Below are 21,333 nucleotides of genomic sequence, written 5' to 3' on the forward strand. Positions count from 1 at the left end.
GAAGGCCGGAGGAATGGCATTCCCCGAGCTCATTTGCATAAGGGGAGGGCGCCGGCCAATCAGCGGCCTCTCCGGGGCGGGGCGCGGGCTCGCGCCCGCCCGCCTCGCGCGCGCCGGGAACGGGTCCGCGAGCCGCCGCGCTACCGTCCGGCCCGGCTCCCGTAATGTGTCGATGAGAAGCGCAGCGCGCCGCGGCACACTCCCCGCAACGCTCTGAAACGCCCTTCCCTTTCGGCCCCGTCCACCTCTGCAGACACCCCGCCCCTCCTGAGAACGTTGGTGTTTGTTAGGCCCTTGGTATTTGTTAAGCACTTAACAGAGCGCTGTTCTAGGGCGGGGACTGTCTCTGTTACCGATCTGTCCATTCCAAGCGCTTAGTACAGTGCTCTGCGCATAGTAAGCGCTCCGTCAATACTATTGAATGAATGAATGAATGAATGAATGAATGAATGAATGAATGAATGGTCTAAGCGCTGGGGTAGATACAGGGTCGACAGGTTGTCCCACATGAGGCTCCCAGTCTTCATCCCCATTTTACAGATGAGGGAACTGAGGCCCAGAGAATACTATTGGTATTTGTGAGGCGCTTCCTATGTGCAGAGCACTGTTCTAAGCGCTGGGGGAGATACAGGGTCATCAGGTTGTCCCACGTGAGGCTCACCGTTAATCCCCATTTTCCAGATGAGGGAACTGAGGCCCAGAGAATTAATGTTGGTATTTGTTAAGCGCTTCCTATGTGCAGAGCACTGTTCTAAGCGCTGGGATAGATACAGGGTAATCAGGTTGTCCCACGTGAGGCTCACAGTTAATCCCTATTTTACAGATGAGGTAACTGAGACACAGAGAAGTGAAGTGACTTGCCCACAGTCACACAGCTGACAAGGGGCAGAGTCGGGATTCAAACCCACGACCTCTGACTACCTAGCCCGGGCTCTTTCCACTGAGCCCCGCTGCTTCAGCTGTAACGTCATTTACTTCTCTCCGCGTCGGTTGACTTGGGGTAATTATGGTATTTTCTGAAGCGCTTACTATGTGCCCGGCAGTGTGCGAAGCGCTGGCGAGGGGGATCCAAGCCGAATTGTGCATTCCAAGCTGCACATAGTGAGCGCTCAGTAAATACTATTGAATGAAAGAATCCAAGCAAATTGGGTGGGACACGGTCCCTGTTCCACGTGGGGCTCAGGGTCTCGCAACCCAGCGCTCAGTACAGTGCCCAGCTCTTAGTATTCATTCATTCATCCGTCCAATCATCCTTAGTAAGCGCTCAGTACGGTGCCCAGCTCTTAGTATTCACTCATTCATCCATCCAATCATCCTTAGTAAGCGCTCAGTACAGTGCCCAGCTCTTAGTATTTACTCATTAATCCGTCCAATCATCTTTAGTAAGCGCTCAGTACAGTGCCCAGCTCTTAGTATTCATTCATTCATTCAATCATCTTTAATAAGCGCTTAGTACAGTGCCCAGCGCGTAATATTCATTCAATCGTATGTAATGAGCTCTTACTGTGTGCAGAGCGCTGTACTAAGCGTCTGGAAAGTACAATAGAGCAATAGAGACAATCCCTGCCCACAGCAGACTCACAGTCTAGGGGGACAGTGCCTGGCACATAGTAAGCGCTTGTAAATACCATAAATATTATTATCTTACTGACTCCCAGAGAAGTGAAGTGACTAGCCCCAGGTCACCCAGCAGACAAGTGGCAAAGCGGAATTAGAACCCGTGACCTTCTGACTCCGGGCTCTATCCATTAGGCCAGTATTGATGTCTGCCTCCCCCTCCTTTAGAATGTGAGCTCGTTGTGGGCAGGGGTTGTCTCTACCGCTCGATTCTACTTTCCCCAGCGCTTAGTAGAGTGCTCCGCACACAGTAAGCGCTCAATAAATACGATCGAGTGGATGATTGCCTGCCCCACGCCCGCAGGCCCCACGCTTTGCAGCTAAAGTGGCAGGGAAGCTGGAGCAGGCCAGGTTTGGGATGCATCCATCCATCCAATCGTATTTAATGAGCGCTTACTGCGTGTCCAGCACTGTACTGAGCGCTTGGAAAGTACGAAACGGCAAATAAAGAGAGAAAATCTCTGCCCACAACGGACTCTGTGCGTCCCAGCGGGGCTGCCCGCCGGCTCCAAGGGGAGGGCCTGGAGGCAGGGTGCATTTATTCATTCGATCATATTCAATGAGCTCTTGCTGCGTGCAGAGCACTGTGCTGAGCGCTTGGAAAGTAGAAAACGGCACATATAGAGATAAAATCCCCGCCCGCAACGGGCTCCGGGCATCCCAGCCGGCTTCAAGGGGAGGGCTGGGGAGTCTGCTCTCGCCCACCCTCGGCAGCACCCTGCGACTCAGCCCCTCCATCGGATTCCCCTTTTCCTGCTTCTTTATCCCGGAGGATGGAAGCGGGAGGGAAGGGTGGATGGGGGCGTAGGGAATGACACAGGAGGGCCGCTAAGGGGTGGGCTCTGGGCGGGGCCTGGCTCGCAATTCCCACCCTCCTTCCCTCCCGGCCCCTCTTCCCCTCCTTGGGGAAGCCAGCATTCCACCCGCGGGCGTGGGAGTCGATTTTTCACTGGGATTCCCCCTTTCCCTCTGCTCTTCCCCCTTCCCCTCCCCAAAGCACTATGCTCATTTGGATCCCGGCTCCGCCGCTTGCCAGCTGTGTGACTTTGGGCAATCACTTCACTTCTCTGGGCCTCAGTTCCCTCCTCTGGAAAATGGGGATGAAGACTGGGAGCCCCACGTGGGACCACCTGATCACCTTGTATCCCTCCCAGCGCTTAGGACAGTGCCTTGCACATAGAAAGCGCTTAACAAATACCACCATTGTTGTACTATATTATTTATCACCCTATCTATCTTGTTAATGAGGTGCATATCTCCTGGATTCTATTTCTCTTGCTGATGTTGCCTTGTTTCTGTTTTGTTCTCTTTCGCCTGGCCGACTGTCTCCCCCCGTTTAGATCGCGAGCCCGTCAGGGGCCAGGGACGGTCCCTATCTGTTGCCGAACTGTCCATCCCAAGCGCTTAGTCCAGTGCTCTGCACATAGTAAGCCCTCAATAAAGATCGAATAAATGCAGCGTGGCTCAGTGGAAAGAGCCCGGGCTTGGGCGTCAGAGGTCATGGGTTCAAATCCCTGCTCGGCCGCTCGTCAGCTGTGTGACTGTGGGCAAATCACTTCACTTCTCTGGGCCCAGTTCCCTCACCTGTAAAATGGGAATTAAGACTGTGAGCTTCACGTGGGACAACCTGATCGCCTTGTATCCCGGCTCTGCCACGTGGCAGCTGTGTGACTGGGCAAGTCACAACTTCTCTGGGCCTCAGTTCCCTCATCTGTAAAATGGGGATTAACTGTGAGCCCCAGGCGGGACAACCTGATCACCCTGTATCCCCCCCCCCCCAGCGCTTAGAACAGTGCTCTGCCCATAGTAAGCGCTTAACAAATACAAACATTAAGTCACTTAACTTCTCTGTTCCCTCATCTGTAAAATGGGGATTAACTGTGAGCCTCACGTGGGACGACCTGATGACCCTGTATCTCCCTCAGGGCTTAGAACAGTGCTCTGCACATAGGAGGCGCTTAACAAATACCAACATTATTATTATCCTCCCCAGCGCTTAGAACAGGGCTCTGCCCATAGTAAGCGCTTCACAAATACCAACATTATTATCCTCCCTAGCGCTTAGAACAGGGCTCTGCCCATAGTAAGCGCTTCACAAATACCAACATTATTATCCTCCCCAGCGCTTAGAACAGGGCTCTGCCCATAGTAAGCGCTTCACAAATACCAACATTATTATCCTCCCCAGCGCTTAGAACAGGGCTCTGCCCATAGTAAGCGCTTCACAAATACCAACATTATTATTATCCTCCCCAGCGCTTAGAACAGGGCTCTGCCCATAGTAAGCGCTTCACAAATACCAACATTATTATTATTATCCTCCCCAGCGCTTAGAACAGTGCTTTGCACATAGTAAGCGCTTAAGAAATGCCAGCGTTATTATTAGGAAGGAGAGCCTCGGGCCGGCAGAGGGCGCCCGCAGCCCTGCACATGGCCTGCAGCTCCCGCTCGCCCACTGGCCCCCTGCACTCGCCCAATTTACCGGGCCCGAGGCCCCTGCTCCTCCTGGCCCCCCTCACCAGCCTCCGGCAAGGCCGGGGGGAAAGTCCGAGGGACCCCAACCCACCCCAGGGGTGTGTGCGTGGGGGGGATTCCCGCTGAACCTCCCCCTAGGCCCTAGATTTGGGGGCTGGTGCAGAGACTGGACAAAAAGTGTGACCTTGGACACGTCGCGGCTCTTCCCTGGGCCTCGGTGACCTCGCCTGTAAAATGACGATGCTGATGACATTTAGTAAGCGCTTACTGCATTCATTCGATCGTCTTTATTGGGCGCTTACTATGCGCAGAGCAGTGGACTAAGCGCTTGGGATGGACAGTTCGGCAACGATAGAGACCGTCCCTGCCCCCTGAAGGGCTCGCGGTCTAAACGGAGGAGACAGACGGCCTTGCAAAAGAGAACAAAACAGAAACAAGGCAACGTCATATAGAATCCGGGAGATATACACCTCATTAACACGATAGGGTGATAAATAATATATAATAATAATGGTGGTATTTGTTAAGCGCTTACTATGTGCCAAGCACTGTTCTAAGCACTAGGGGGATACAAGGTGATCAGGTTGCCCCACATAGGGCTCCCAGTCTTCATCCCCATTTTCCAGATGAGTGAACTGAGGCCCAGAGAAGTGAAGTGACTTGCCCTAGGTCCCACTGCAGCCACGTGGCGGAGCCGGGACAGGGCCCAGGAAGGGAGCGAGAGGGGCAGAGATGAAACGGGAAAGGGCAGGGGCAGAAACGGGATGTCGCATAGGCAGGGCAGGGCAGGGAGGAGCGGGAAGACGGGGATGGCACAGAAGGGGCCGCTTTCTAGCAGGGCAAACATCCGATTTATTCATTCAGTCATATTTACTGAGCTCTTACTGTGTGCAGAGCACTGTACTAAGCACTTGAGAGAGTCCAATGCAACGATAAACAGACACATTCCCTACCTACAATGAGCACCCGTCCCCTTTACAGATAATGATAATAACTGTGGTATTTGTTAAGCGCTTACTACGTGCCAAGCATTGTATTAAGCGCTGGGATGGTTACAAGCAAATCAGGTTGGACACAGTCCCTATACCACGAGGTGGAAGGGAGACGGTGGGGATAGGGGGCGGCTCACAGTCTCAATCTCCATTTTACAGAGGAGGTAACTGAGGCACAGAGAAGTTGAGTGACTTTCCCAAGGTCATCCAGCAGACAAGTAGCAGAGTCCAGGGCCAGGGGTCGGACTGCCATAGGCTCCTTTTTCTTTCGGTTTATCCCTGCCCTGCCGGTTAGAGATGGGTGAGAGAGGGCGACCCAGTAGGGATGGACCGGTTCCAGCAAGCCCAGAGGATTCCCCTCCATTTCCTCGACTCCCCGTGGGGGCCGGGAATGGGCAGCGCAAAGGACCGCAGTGCCCAGCCCTTCCAGGGACCAATCTTCCCCCCAACTCCTCCCCACTTGAGGTGGGCAAAGACCCCACACATGACCCACTGCTCTGTATCGGGCAGCAGGGCTTGCCCCTCTAGACCACCCGGACCCCCGTCCCCTGCCATTTCAGCCCCCCGAACCCCCGGTACACCCACGCACGACTGTGACCGGGGAGCCCCATCCAATCGCCTGGCCCCCGGGGAAAAAGTTTTTTCAAACTTTTTCCAAAGACTGTTTGCACATGAAGGCAAGAGAGAGGTGGGTGGGTGTGATGGGGGAAGAGTTATAAATGGTCTTCAAAAAAAAAATCACCAATATAGACGATGCATTTTACTCTCCAGCTGGTCGCAAGGAGAAATTAAAAGCAAAAGCGATGTTCTCTTTCCTTGGGAGGGTGCTGTCTAAAGACTCGGAAGAAGCACAGAAACCTGAAAAGCCCCGCACTCCCCTATCAAGATGATGTTCAAAAAGCGAGATGTGAAGAAACACTTTTACCCACCAAAAGTTTTCCAACAGGAAAATGTGCTTGTGGGGGATGACTGAAAATTCTCCTCTCCTCTTACTTTAAATCCAAGTTACGTCTCCCTCCCCTCTTTTGTGCTGATATTAATTTCCTTCTATTTTCCAGGATCCCCTCTGCAGGAAGAGGTGACGCTCATTTTGCACACCTATTATTATCTGGATTTTTGTCCAAGGAGGACAATCTTACCGAAAATCTGTACTGCAAAAGCACACACACTCACACCCAATGTAAACGCGGAGTTTGGGACACAAGAATATATCCTGAACACATTCCAGACAGTTCCGAGCAGTTCCAAACTGTTCGAAACTGTTTAATGAGAAAGATCGGAGACTCTGTACTGCATTTTGGAGGCTTTCAACCTTCTGCATCTTTCTCAAGTCACTCGCTTACAGGTTGCGATAGTGTAGTTTGTCAAGTCCAATATCGTGCGCTAATTTTATTAAACGCACACTACAGTAGATCAGTCGCAGCAAACCGTGGAATTTAAAAATCGAATCAGTTAAATTTAGACTGGTTTGGGGTAGGTCTCCCAGCCTCATTAAAACTTGGTGCTACTTAGCTGGCGCTGTGCATATTTAAACCAACTCCTACTATAACAAAGGTAATAAAATGGGTTATAACCGACAGAAGCCAAGCTTTACATTAGAGAGCGTTCTTACGAGGAGTCACTTAATAATAGTCGAATGCAGATGTGGTAAACGCTGGAGGAATGAAGGTATTAGTTAAGGTTTCATTTGAATGTTTTATATGACATGCCACGAAGAACTGTCTTTACAATATTTGAATCAGCAGAAAGCATGGTTTAATTGTTTGGTTAATTCAGTTTATCAGCTCTTGGCTTATATCTTTATGCCTGCTGCCAAAGGAAATGGGATTAGAATCGCCATACCGTTAAAGTCTCTATGAGGATTCAATCCATTGTAAACATTCTGAAACAATAAAAATTGGTGAAACGAGTGAGCTGTCTGAATGAAACGACAGATGCTCCCGGATTTACTGAAAGCTGGTGGATTCTAAATCGAATGGATTCAAGCTTGTTTTGAAAATAGCCTCCTTTTTCTATGCCAATGCAGGGTTTCCTTGAATTCTGAACGCTTGGGAATTTTCCCAGCACATTGTGTGGCTTTAAAACATTAGTAACACGCTGACTAAAACTGAGCAGTTACACATGCGCATGCTATGTGACTCTCCAGGCCAGTGCTGTCCTCCCAAAGTCACCCCCGAATCTCTGTGTCTGGGGCACACGATTCTCCTGCAATCTCTAGCCTACGTAATGCAACGCAATTCAGCTACCTTCCAGGGACGTGCCCTTGGGTCAAAGCGGCAAAAATCTGGGACCCCCTGCTTGAATTTGAGGAGAGGGTCAAATTTCATACCAAACGTAATTTGTAGTCTTTTAAAAATTTAGACTGTGGTAGATGCCAATGCAGATCATAAAAATGGTGCGGGGGAGGGATTTTTTAAAGTCAAATGACAGCTCTGAAAACAAAATATTTTAGAAGGAGCAAAGTCACCCTGGAAATGTTTTCTTTCTCCTGAGGCGACAGAACACATTCAGGTGGTTTCTTTTCACTTAGCATTAAATTTCTTTTTTAAAAATGTGACCACTTCACTCTTATTTTAGCTTTCAACATCCTAGTTTGTCTTTTTCGAATACAGCAGCTGCCGTTACAGTATAACTGGAAAGAATTGTTCTCTGCTGGCCTTCTTTTCCTGTCGGACAAATAGGAATTCTGGATGTTTTTTCTTAGGGTTTAAAGGATAATGCCATGGCACAGTTTCAAGAAAAGTGGTCCAAAGAAATAAAATTAAGTCAACTTTCTCCCATCGGACTATTTGCTTGTTCCGTCCCCACGTTCACAGAGGATTAGCTCTAAATGACAGTACCTATCCCTTAGCTCTGAAGAATATGTTAAAATGCACATCATTGAAGCATTTTCCCAGTGGCAGATAGTTGAACATTCCTAGGATTCTTAGCCTGGCATCTGAAACAAGTAAATTCAGCTCAAGATGTATTTCTCTGACACGCTGATGTGAAACTAGCACATTTGAAACAGATTTTTACAGCGGGAGGAAGGAGGTAATAATTCCAGTTTTTCAAAAAAGGACGAAACCTAGCTGCAATGAAGGGACTTGGGCTCTCCGAGCTGGAGGATAGGACAGAGTAAACCGAGCAGCTCAGATAAGGGGTGGAAGAGGAGGCTGATTTAGAAAGAAAGATTAAAGGAATTAAATATGTATCAGCTGGAAAAAAAAGAATGCTAAAAGGGACAAGATTGTGGTTTACAAGCACATAAAAGGAGACTCTAAAGGAGGGGATGAAAGTGGAGGTTGGGGGGGGGGGGGCGAGACTATGAGGGGAACATTGTTCTCACTAGTTAAGAATGATAAGGTAAGAAGAAATAACAGATGCTCCACAGCATTAGATAAGTTGAGCGTGCAGGAAAAACCGTCTGAAACAGTCAGATCGACTAGACGGCAGAACGCACAGCCAAGAAACCGTCACTTTAGAATCAACGATACTGAAAACCCTCGGCGCTGCCGTGAACGGGGAAAATTTGGAAGCGTGAGTCAGGGATGGATGTCGCCGGACCCCCTATCTCCCTGCCCCTGCACCACACCCCGATGCCTCCCACCCCGCCCCCAGTATCCCTATACGGGGTTTAGGTGGCTTTTTCTCCTGCTCCAAAATCAAGACGGATGCGGGCGAGTTGTACAGAGCGGGGTTGCACTTCGATTGATGTAATGATATAATTGTGGTATCTGTTAAACCCTTACCATGGGCCAAACGCTGTACTAGGACCTGGGGTAGATATAAGATAATTCAGTAGGACATAGTTCCTGTCCCACAACGGGCTCACGGTCTAAGGGGGGAGAAGAAGAAATATGTAAGCTGCCTTCAAAACCGTAAACTCTAACCGTAACCGTAAGTCGGCAGGGAATTTGTCTCTCATATTGTTGCGCCGTACTCTCCCAAATGATTAGCACGGTGCTCTAACAAAGTAAGCGCTCAGTAAGTACGATTGATTGATTGTTATATTAATCCCCATTTTTACAGATGAGGTAACTGAGGCCCAGAAAAGCGAAGTGACTTGCCCAAATCACACAGCAGGCAAGCGGCAGAGCCAGGATGAGAACCCAGGTCCCCTGACTCTCAGACCTAGGCTCTTCCACTAGGCCGTGCTGCCTCCCTTCCGTGGCCGAAGCTGCCGAGTGGCAGCGAGATTTAGGCTGGGCCCGCGGAGAGCTAAACCGCTACATTCCTTTTGCCTCGTCTCTCTCTACCTTTCTCCTCCATTCCCCTCCTCGTCTCCCAGTTCTCTTCCCTAGTCCTTGGGGGTACCTGCCGTCTTTTCTGTCCGCCGCAGTTCCCCCTCTTCTCTACTCTCTTCTTCCACCGATTCTTTGTTCGGTTGCGGTAAATTTTTAAAGCTGACGTGTCTGTGTAACCCTCTCGAAGATTTGGCCACAGTCTGTCCTCCCTCAGCCTTGCCTAAGCTGTGAGTCGGGAAGCTCCAGGAACCACAGGGGCCGGGCTCAGAGGCATCGCAGGTAGTTTGGAGTGGAGCATCATGTTGGCAAAGTGGCTCTATTCAGAAGCTTAGCCCTTAGAATCCCAAAGCCGGAAGTGATCTTGAAAGTAAGCTTGTTGTGGGCAGGAAACATGTCTCTCAGCTCTGCTGTACGGTACTTTCCCAGTTCTCTGTACACAGTAAGCGCTCAGTAAATACCACTGATGATGATGAAAGGTCGCCTGACCCAAGCTCTGGGCCTCTGGGACGGTAAAAGACTAAAAGGTCCAGGAGGCTCTTAGAGGCAGCGTGGCCGAGTGGATAGAGGAGCACGGGTCTGGGAGTTAGAAGAACCTGGGTTCTAAACCTGCCTTCACCATTTTGTCTGCTGTGTGAACTTGGGTGAGTTACTTAACTTCTCTGTGCCTCAGTTCCTTCATCTGTAAAATGGGCATAAAGACTGTGAGGCCCCTGTGGGGTATGAACTGTGTCCAACCTGATTAGCTTTTATCTACTCCAGCGCTTAGCACAGGGCCTGGAACACAGTGAGCACTTAACAAATACCATTAAAAAAAGGCTTTGCATTTGGGGGATATCCCATTGGGTGAGTTGGGACTGGGTGGCCTCGACCAAGCCACTGTTACGTGGAAGCAAAATCCATCAATTACTTTAAAAATAGGATTTCTTGAGGGCTTACTGTGTACAGATCACTGTACGAAGTGCTTGAGAAGGAGTTCAGTGGTTAGAAGAGGTGGGATTGTTATGAAATCCCAGCTCTGCCATTTGCCTGCTATGTGACCTTGGGCAAGTTACTTCACTTCTCTATGCCTCAGTTTCCTCATCTGTAAAATGGGGATTAAGACTGTGAGCTCCACGTGGAACAGAGGTTGTCTCTTCCCCAGGGCTTAGAACAGTGCCTGGCACATAAATAAGCACTTAGCAAATACCATTAAAAAAACAATCTGTACTTCCTCCCCCTTAGACGGTGAGTCCTGTGTGGGACAAGGACTGTGTCTGACCTGATGATCTAGTTTCCACCTCAGTGCTTTGTCCAGGGTTTGGAACGTAGCAAGAACTTAAAAATGCCATTATTATTATTATCATTATTATTATTATTATTATTAATAAACACAAACCCTGGCCTTCATGAGCTGACCTTCTAGTTTATCCAGCCAGCGCAACAAACCTGTTCTCTTTCCCTTTAGTCTGTTCCTAATAACTTGGAGCTCAGTCCCTGGACCGCTCCCACGAAGAAGGAGAAAACTGGTCCCCTCCCAGCTCTGCCCACCTTCCAGCCACTAATAATGATAGCACGGCCCAGTGGAAAGAGAAGGGGCCTGGACGCCACTCATCTGCTGTGTGAACCTGGGCAAGTCACTTCACTTCTCTGTACCCTAGTTCCCTCAGCCGTAAAATGAGGATTAAATCTGTGAGCTCCACGTGAGACGGGGACTGTATCCAACTTGATTACTTTGAATATACACAGCAGTCAAGTGGCAGAGCCAGGACTCGAACCCAGGTCTTTCTGACACCCAGGCCCCTGCTCTTTCCACTAGGCCATGCTACCATTATTGGTGGCTGGAAGGCTGGCAGAGTTGGGAGGGGCCCAGTTTTCTCCTTCCTCACGGGAGCGATCCAGGGACTGAGCTCCGAGTTATCCCCGCCGCGTCACTGTTGGGACGAGATGGGAGAGGAGAACAATGCAACACCAGACACCCAACAATAACAGGCCAGCAGAGGCTTCTTAACCATGACCAACGCCACAAATGCGTCTTCCCGGCCACAAGTTAATCTCATAAATTGTTTCTTTTCCACTTAACATTCCACTGGCTACCGATGGTTCCACGCAAGCGACTTTGATCCTCTGGGTGCGGGGACACCGCCGACATTATTTTAATAGCCGTTCGTCCCTCCCTGCGCCGCCGCGTAATTCCCCCGGAGATCTGCAGCTCTGACCAGAAGAAGAGGCTCCGGGTCCGGGGACCGAGAAGCCCCTCAGACACGGGTTTTAAAACAGGACTTGGAGGTTTCAGTCAAGCTTCCGCTTTTAGGTTCGGGCCAAAAGACCCCAAAACACCCGTTTCTCCTCACTGGGTTTTGAGAGACAGTTTGTTGATCTGGGATCTGCTCCCCAAGTGCCCAGCTGGGCATGCAGGGGACGGGAAGGGGTGGGCGGGCTATGACGAGGTAACTGGTGGGAAAGGACCCTCTTGGGGTCGGGCCAGTCCCTCCCGGGAGCCCTCAGGCAGGTCTGGTAGTTGGCCTGGACTGAGTGAGGCCGGGGGTTGGCCCCGATGGCTGTGGGGAAAAGCGATGGCTTCACCCACGTCTAGAACCTCAAAGGGACAGTGCCCCGTGCTGGCCACTGCCCCCACGGACCCGACGCCTTCTGGGACCTGCACTGGGCACTCGCCGCCTCGTTATGCTTCGGGCAATCCTCCCTTCGCTCGGCCTTGCCCCCTTGAAATCTTGGCCAAGGGAGGGAGTTGGCCCCGGGAGAGGTGGGGCCGTGGGCATGGGCGGACCGGAGGCATGCCCACCACAACTCCTACCCTTCCGCGGGGACTCCGGCCATCCCGGTGCCCCATCCGGCCTGGCCCCCACATGTCCCGGGCCCGCGACCGGGGCCGCGCTACCTGCAGGCCGATGGAAACGGGAGCCGGTCAGTCTCCCGGGCGGCCGGGTCCGGTGCCACCCAGCGTCCCCGCCGGCTCGGGTCTGACACCGGGGAGCGTGGGAGCCAGAGGAGGAGCCCGCCTCCACCCCCCCGGCTCCCTGGGACGGGGAGGGGTGGCGACGGCGGTGTGTATGTGTGTGCGTGTGTGTGTGTTGTGTGTGATGGGGGTAATCTCTGCACAGCCCAGGTCCTGAGGCAGATGGCACGATCGGCCCTGCTGACGCCTGCATTCTCCTCAGAGTTTCTAGGTTGGGCAGCTTGGCAGAGGGCTTCAGGAAAGCATTCAAACAGTGGTGCCATCTCCTAATCCACCGCACTGGCTTTCAGGCCCCGGGGGGAGGGAGGGCGGAATTTCCCAAGGTTGAGCACTCTCTTGCCCGCAGGGTTGCCGCTTGGAGGCTCTGGGGGCGGGCGGTGGGGTGCGGTGGGGGGCAGGGAGGAGGGGGCCGAGGAGGAGGGGGTGCCTGCTGACTCATTCTGCGAGTCCCAGTGGTGGATCTTTTTAATCTACCGGTGTTTGGGTTTCGCGTTGGAGGTGTTCTATGCCCTTCCCCCTTGCCACCGTGCTTGACATCACCTCACGAGTAAATCAGATGCGCGGAGTGGAAATCCTAGGTCTCCTCTCTCGCCGAAGGGGTCACAGATACATGTCCCCTGGGTTGCGGTAGGGATGGGAGGTTTTCCCCTTCCTCTGTCTCTCCCCCGCCCCTACAACGCTTATGGCCCGCTGGAGCACCGAACCAACGTTCCGCTCCTACCGCCTCCCTGTCCCCTTTCTCTCCGGGGAAGACTGTGAACCCAGTGTGGGATAAGGTCTGTTTCCAAAGTGAATACCTTGTATCTACCCCAGAGCTGTTCTAACATATAGTAAGGGCTTAACGAGTAATATTATTATTATTACTAGTATTATTAGTAAGCTCGTCTTGGGAAGGGAACATGTCTTCTCTGGAAATAATAATAATAATGATAGTATTTGTTAAGCACTTACTATGTGTCAGGCACTGTTCTAATCACATCTCCTCCAGGAAGCTCTCCCTCTCTCATCTCCCCACCCTACTTCCCTCCTTTCTGTGCTACCTTTGCATTTATTTTAACGTCAGTCTCCGTCCATAGACGGTAAATTCCTAGTGGGCAGGGAACACGTCTTCCAACTCTGTTGTAGTATACCCTCCTAGGGACTTAATGCACTGCTTTGCACACAGTAAGCGCTCAATAAATACCATTGATTGATTGATTGATTGATTAAGTACCCCTTAAGCACTTTGCTACTCACCCCAACCCCAGCTCCAGAGCATTTATGCCGAGTGGATACAGATTACGGCTCAAGGAAATGGCAGAATATAAAGCGTAAGTGACCCCTTACGCTTTATATACTGCCATTTCCTTGAGCCGTAATTTATTTTAACATCTGCCTCGCTGGGTAGACTGTAAACTCTCTGAAGGCAGGGATCGTATCCACTTCACGTATTATACTCCTATTATAACTCCCTCAAGTACTTAGAACAGTATTCTGTACGGATGCTCAGGAAATACGATTGCTCGCTTGCTGGCTTGATAGACTGATTGACAGGTAGACTCCGCGGTGGTCACTCACTGGCCGACCCCAAGCTGTCCAGCTGATTCTGGCACATCTGGTTGGGGTGGGAACATTGTGTCGAAGCCCGGGGAGGCTATAGAGCGTGGCCCAGAGTGGATCCACACCCCCTCCCTACCCCCACTGTGGTTAAGGCCAGCACACACTCACCCAAGGTTGGCTCATCATCGGACAAGGATGAACAGGGATGGGATTTGGGGAAATCTGGTATTTGGGGGCATGTTTCATTCATTCATTCATTCGTGTGTGCAAAGCACTGTACTAAGTGCTTGGGAGAGTACAATACAACAACAAATAGGCATATTCCCTGCCCTCAACGAGCTCACAGTCTAGAGAGCTCCCAGCATGTCCAATCAATCGATGGTGTTTATTGAGCTCTTACTGGGTGCAGGACACTCTACTGAGCGCTTGGGAGAGTACAATGCAAACAGTTGGTAGACGTGATCCTTGTCCTTAAGGAAGTTACAGTCTAGAGGGCACCCGCCCATGAGTGTTGAGCTGCACACAGCAGAGAGGGACACCACACACGTATAAACACACCCATATGCACAAAGATACATGCACACATATGGTGCACATCCCTACCTCACCCCTCCACAGACCCATCGTTCTCTTTCATCACTTCCCAGAGGCCAGAATCAGATGCTGGGAGGTGAGGCCGAGGAAGCGTTAATTCTCCTCCCAAAGGTGAGATGTTTATTTCCTCCTTGTGGGCTGGAAGAAACCCATTAAGGTTGCCAATAAATCTCCCTCCATCCACAGTGGGCAGCCCTTGCACGAGGCAAGGCGAGGGCCACTCCTGATGTGTTATTTTGCGTCGACGAAAACATTCTCTACGAGCAGTGTCTCCGCGCGCCCAGTTCTATATGGCAGCCGTCGGCACGAGCACTAAAGAGCCACTAAGGTCACCGACCTCAGAATCGATCCTCCCCCACGAGGGTTGAAATTCTGCCCTCCACCTGGTTCTGGGGTTGGTGGCTGGGTGGGACCAGGACTGTATATATTTGGGAGGACTTTAAGCTTGTTATAGGCAGGAGACGTGTCTGCTGATTCTGTTGTACTCTTCCAAGCGTTTAGTATGCTGCTCTGCATGTAGTAAGCACTCAATAAATACAGTTGATTGAGGGAAGAGAAGGAGAAGAAAGGACAGGGGATGAGGAATCTTGAATCTTTTCCTGGATCATCAAATATTCAATGATTCAGTCATCAATTATTATGATCAATTTATTACCAATATCAGGCATTACCAGTCAATCACCGTGATCAGGGATAATCTGTTATAATTAATGGATCATCATAATTATTATATCAATTATAATTATATCAATTATATCAATCAATTATAGCAATTATTATCAGCTAACCAACTTTATCCAAATGATCCAATACGCTGGTTCAGATATGCAGGTATTTTTCCATTATGGGTTCTTCCCCCACACAATGCTTTTTCACTGAAAGTTGGGGATTGAATTAGGGTCTCCTCTTCTAACAGTGATGATGATTGCGGTGTTTCTTAAGCACTTACTATGTGCCAAGTGCCGTACTAAACGCTGGGGCAGATACAAGATCAATCAGTCAATCGATGATATTTATTGAGCGCTTACTAAGCTATGGGGAGAGTAAAACAGGATTAGCAGATGTGTTCCCTGTCCTTAATGAGTTTTCAGGGTAATTAAGGGGGACTTCATCTCTGTACCACCTGTGTGTCCACCTGGATAGAATACAAGATGGTCGTGGAAGAAACATTGGCCGGGGGAGGGCTCACATGTTTTGCCTCTGAGTCCTGTAGCCCCAATCAATAAATCAATCATATTTATTGAGCCCCTACTGTGTGCAGAGCACTGTACTAAGCACTTGGGAGAGTACAGTATAAGAGTTGGCAGACACATTCCCTGCCCAATTGACACGACATTTCCCCTGCTCCGGCTTCTCAGTCCCACACCAGGGTGGGATCCAGACTTGATGGATTTCTTAAGGACACGGCTACGGGATGGGGCTACTGGTTGAGCTTGGATGGCGGGGAAAGGTCCGGAGAGCTGAGGTTCGGGTAAGTAGGCTTGGAGGATAATAAAGTCAACACCTCCATGAGCACGGGAACAGGATGTGGGGGACGAGAGGATAGTTCCCCTTCGACCTCCTGGATCAGGAACTTGATAATTGGACCAAGTTCTGCCAGTGCATGGAAACTGCTCTTTTTTTAGCCATCTGCCCTTCCGTCCCACTTCTAGGAGGAGAAACAGTAGGAGGAAATCAAGCACATGCCTTTACTGAGCACCTACTAAGTGCAGAGCACTGTACTACATACGTGGGAGAGTATGAGAGAGTCAGAAGACACGATCCCTGCCCTCAAAAAACTTACGGTATAATGGGAGTGTTTATTTCATCTCCCTTTAGGAGTATTTTCCTCAAGGAGGAAAGGAGGGATTTCAGGAGGGTATGACGCCTTAGGGTCCCGGCCCAGGTGCAGTCAGGCTAGCTGCGGTCCAGTGACCGACCCACAACGACCCGGCGGCTCTATGCCGTTTCCTCCCTGCGACGGGAGGTTGGCGCTTCGGCACTCGGCATGCCACCGCGGTAGCAGAAAACGAGACCCGGTGTGCTGAGTGTCCGGAGGTGCCGTGGGTCACGGGGCATGCTTGGGGGTGGGAATGTGGTTCCCTGGGCCTTCTCTCCTGCCTCTCCACAAGCCCAAGGATGGGGAGAATTGTTTAGTTGAGCCGTTCCCTGCTTTCTGGGCGCTCTTAGAAACTACCTGCTCAGACCTCCAGAGGGCTCAGAAGAAGGATTCACACACACTCCCTCTCTCTCACAAACAAAAACACACACACAGAAATGACACGTACCACACACACAACAGCGAGGCACCCCAAGTTGCGGTAAGCCGTCTTCTGATCTGTCTTCTTTCGCCCCCTCCTACGCCCTGACCTCGCCCTGATGTGACCTCTTTCTAGGTTCCTGCCCTGGGCAAGGAAGGAGACAGAGATGCCCCTCTGCTGACCCAGAGGTCCCCAGGGGACCCTTGCAGGAGCCCGGCACAGGCTCTGTGGTCACTTCGGTCCAGCCCCAACCTCCTGGGCTCCCACGTGTGGTTCTTGGGGCCTGGTTGGCGGCCTTTTTTTTTTAATGGTATCTGTGAGGCGCTAACTCTGTGCCAGGCACTGTACTAGGCACTGGGGTAGATGCAAGCTAATGATGTTGGGCACAGTTCATGTCCCACATGAAGCTCTTAGCCTTTAACCCCATTTTCCAGATGAGGTAACTGAGGCCCAGAGGAAAGAAGTAGCTTGCCCAAGTTTGCAGAGCAGACAAGTGGAGGAGCTGGGATTAGAACCCAGGTCCATCTGACTCACGGGCCCATGCTGTGTTGCTTACGGGGTGGTCCTCTTAACCCCATGGGCAAACCCGAGCTCCTGAATTTGCCTGGGAGGTGAGGTCTCTGCCGGGACCCGGGAAATACGAAGTCACGGGCAAAAACACCTATAAACGGCGATGCAGATCACCACACTTGTGCGCCAAACTGGAGGCCACGTTTTGTGAATTCTGGTGAGCTCACTAAATCGGGGAAGGAGCAAAGGGTGTGTCCACCATAAAAATGACCGTCTACACTCACCCCTTTTGGCCGAGAACTAGTTTAGAGCCGCCGACCCAGGAGTGGGAGGAAGCCATGGCGTTCTAGAACCCGCGGAGACGATAGACTTTCTCAAAACAATTCATGTTTTCGTCCGATCCGCAACCCACCAAGCACTTCCATGACTGTTTCAAATCTGTTTTTCCCCGTGGCGACCTTGTTATGAAACTGAAATTAGGCCTGATGAGTTGCTCTCTCTGTTTCACGGTTAAGTAAAAGCCCTGCTCGGCTAATTTTTATTGTGTTAGTGCGGTTTTTATGGGAATCACTTAAACGGAGAAATATTATCACAACCAATTGAATTTAAGTACAAAGAGGCCAAGCTAATTTATGAATCGAATAAACAATTCTGGGGATGATTTTCTGAAAGAAGTTCCCCTCTTGCTCTCGCTCTCTCCTAGGCTCCACAGAGGGAGTGTGTTAACGGCTGAATCCGAAAGAGGAATGAAAAGGAAGACGCTATTCGGAGATGCGGCATTTGCTCCCAATTGACCCTTACAGATGACATACGAGACCCACCAAAAGATCATCGGGAACAGACCCAGAAAGGCCGGAAAGAAAAATTGGCCGCGAAGACGAACAAAGAATCAAGCAGCATAAACCAAGTGGTCCTTTCCTTCTAACTAGTGGTTTTCTGGAATATTAAGAACTGATCCATCAGCCCAAATACAACAATTCTTTACAACTCAATCAGATAATAATAATAATAATAATAATGAGAATCGTGGTATTCGTTAAGTGCTTATTCTGTGCCAGGTACCGTACTAAGCCCTGGGGTGGATACCAGCAAATCAGGTTGGAGAGAGTCCCTGTCCTAAATGGGGCTCACGGTCTTTAACCTCCACTTTACAGATGAGGGAATTGAGGCCCAGAGAAGTGAAGTGACTTGCCCAAGGTCACCCAGCAGATAAGTGGCAGAGCCGGGATTAGAACCCGGGTCCTTCTGACTCCCAGGACCATGCTTTATCTACTAGGCAACACTGCTTCCAATAATAATATGAGAGAGGTATTTGTTAAATGTTTACTGTGTGCCAAACACTGTGCTAAACCCTGGGTAGACACCAGATGATCAGGTTGGATTTGGTCCCTGTCCCACACGGGGCTCACGGTCTACAGGGGAGGGAGAACAGAAATTTAATCCCCATTGGACAGACGAGGAAACTGAAGCACAGAGAGGTGAAATGACCTACCCAAGGTCACACAACAGGCAGGAGGAGGAACTAACATTAGAACCCAGGTCTCCTGACACCCGAGCCTGTGCTCTTTCTACTAAGCCACGCCACTCGATTGAACCGCGAGGCCAAGTGGATACTCCACTGAGGCTATTGTGTGAACATCCAGGACTAAAAGAATTAACCAACGCCCCACAATTTAAAGAGTCTTCAAAAGCGGTTTTGGCGACCACACAGCTCATGAACAAATCCCCCCATAATTCAGACAACAGAGCCTCCCTCAACCCCCAGCATTATACAGTGCAAAGAGGTCAAGATAATAAGGTCATAATAATTATAGTAGTAATAACAATAGCTGAGGTATTTGTTTAGCGTTTACTAGGTGCCAGGCTCCGTAGTAGGTGCCACGGCAGGTACAAGATCATCAGATTGGACACGGTCCCTGTCCCACACGGGGAGGAATCGCCAAACGATCCCATGGAAGATTGTGTTGGCGTGTTCTCCCTTGGTTCTTAGCATGTGTCTGTGTGCCCCTGCCAGGACTGCCCTCGCCCACTTCCCGATGGTCTCTCTTCACGGACACTGACCTTTTCCGAGAGCAGAGAGGAAAACCGGACTTTCCTCGAGACACCTGAAGGACCAGGTCTCGTCCAGGACCGAGCCCAGGGCCGGCGAGTGGATGGGGAGACCAGACCTGTCGGAGGGGTTGGTCACCGGGAGGTGGAAATGAGGTTCCACCCTCCTCTCTCGCTTCCCGAGAACGTTACTAGGCATGAGAGCTATGGACTTATTGTAAATTTGTGTGTGTGTGTATGAGAGAGAGAGAGAGAGAGTGTATTTGTGTGTGTGTGTATGTGTTTTCACTCAGCAAACTCACAAGAGAATTCAATTTTTTTTTTCTGCTGCAGGCATCTAGGGTCTAGTAATTTTCCTTTACCAATCAGAATGTGTCCCCCTCTCCTCCCCAACCCAAATTAGAATACCAGTGGGTTAAGACTTCGGATCGACCTTATCGGGGCTGGACGTAAGGTCAACACTGGACATAAGGTCAACACTGGGGGTCCTACCCATAACTCTTATTGTGGTTGTGTGGAGTTGGCGTTATCCCTTTCAGATGAGTGGGTGTGTGGAACAGACCCCTTGATCTGTGCTTCCCCACTCGAAAGTTAGCCCACCTTATGTACTGCCCTTCAGAACTGCTGGGCCCGGCCTTCCCCGACTTCAACGTCCTCCTGAAAACCCACCTCCACCCAGAAGCCTTCCCAGATTAATTTTTCACACCACCCCCTCAAGTCTCATGACCCCAACAGCACCCCCTCCCTCCCAGCACTTCAGCCTGCCCCAGTGTGCGTCTGAGTGTGCGTGTGTGTACTTGTGTGTGATATTGCTAGAGAGGAGACTGGCGGGATGGAGCATTTCTGGCTTCTGGAGTCCTCTGTCTGACTTCCTGTCAGGGAAGTCTGAATCTGGCCCTCCCTGAAGTGTGGGACTGACAGAACCCTATCAAAAGCCACCAGCTGCTGAATCAATCAATCACTCGATCGGTGGCATTTATCGATTGCTTACTGTGTCCGAAGCACAATACTAAATGCTAGGGAAAGTAGAGAGTTGGCAGGCCCGCTCCCTGCCCGCAACAAATTTACCGTCTAGATATTATATAAATGAATTGGAGCCTCGAGATTCCCTCTGGCTCTCGATCCGTTCTCCCATCCACCCTACTTATATCTGCACCCTCAGCCTTCATGCGGATCTATTTAGGTTTAAACAGTCACGTGTTTGGTGTTCGATAAATACCACCCATTGATTGAGAGGACAAGGCCTACCACATCAGGACAGGCTTAGGCTGGGTGAGATAATCAACTCATTGGTCCGTTGCATCCAAACAGCTGAAGGGAAAGTGATATATATATGGTGCCTTTAAGTCATGGAACAGAGGCAAAATCAGTTCCGATTATGTCTAACTCCCACGTGGAGGAGAAAAACTCTTGGGGAACTGGCCCGGCGGGAGAAGGTAATGCCTAAGCACAGGGAAGATGATTCAACACACTCTTTCTTTCTCTCCCAGAGACTGCTGGGAGAGGAAGTTCCTTCCCTGATGAATATTTCCCTCCCTTTCCAAATTTCCCCTTTCAAATGCCAAGCCAAAGCTCAGTTCGTCATTTGGAGCCACTCAGAGAGAGGCATTCCTGCCACCGCAAAGAGCCAGAGACTGGAAGCACGGGACCGGTTGTCGGGAGACCCGGGTTCTAATGCCGGCACTGCCATTGGCCTGCTGGGTGACTTTGGGCAGGTCACTGAACCTCTCTGGGCCTCGGCCTCCTTAAAAATGGGGGTACCTGCTCCCCCTATCCTGTGTGGGAGCAGGGACTGTGCCTGATCTGATTATCTTCTATTTTTCCCAGTGCTTAGCCCAGTGCTGGGCCCTTAGCTTAACGGATACGCAGCATGGTCTAGTGGATAGAGCACAGGGCTGGGAGGCAGAAGGCCACGGGTTCTAATGCCGGCTCTGCCACTTATCTGCTGCATAACCTTGGGCGAGTAACTTCACTTCTCCATGCCTCAGTTCTCTCAGGTGGAAAATGGGAATGACGAGTGTGAGTCCTATGTGGGACGGGGACTGTGTCCAACCCGATTATCTTGTATCTATCCCAGTGCTTAGAACAGTGCCTGGCACACAGTAAGCACTTAACAAATACCATAATCACTATACCGT

General features: G+C 50.6%; 1 protein-coding gene across 4 annotated transcripts in view; it reads right to left on the reverse strand.

The window, feature by feature from the left end:
• The window catches only part of RUNX1 (RUNX family transcription factor 1), a 188,018-nt gene that overhangs the window by 78,276 nt on the left and 88,409 nt on the right, over positions 1-21,333 (reverse strand). The gene's annotated exons all lie outside the window — the stretch shown is intronic.

This window comes from Ornithorhynchus anatinus, chromosome 17 (assembly GCF_004115215.2).
Source record: "Ornithorhynchus anatinus isolate Pmale09 chromosome 17, mOrnAna1.pri.v4, whole genome shotgun sequence".
NCBI classification, from domain to species: Eukaryota; Metazoa; Chordata; class Mammalia; order Monotremata; family Ornithorhynchidae; genus Ornithorhynchus; species Ornithorhynchus anatinus.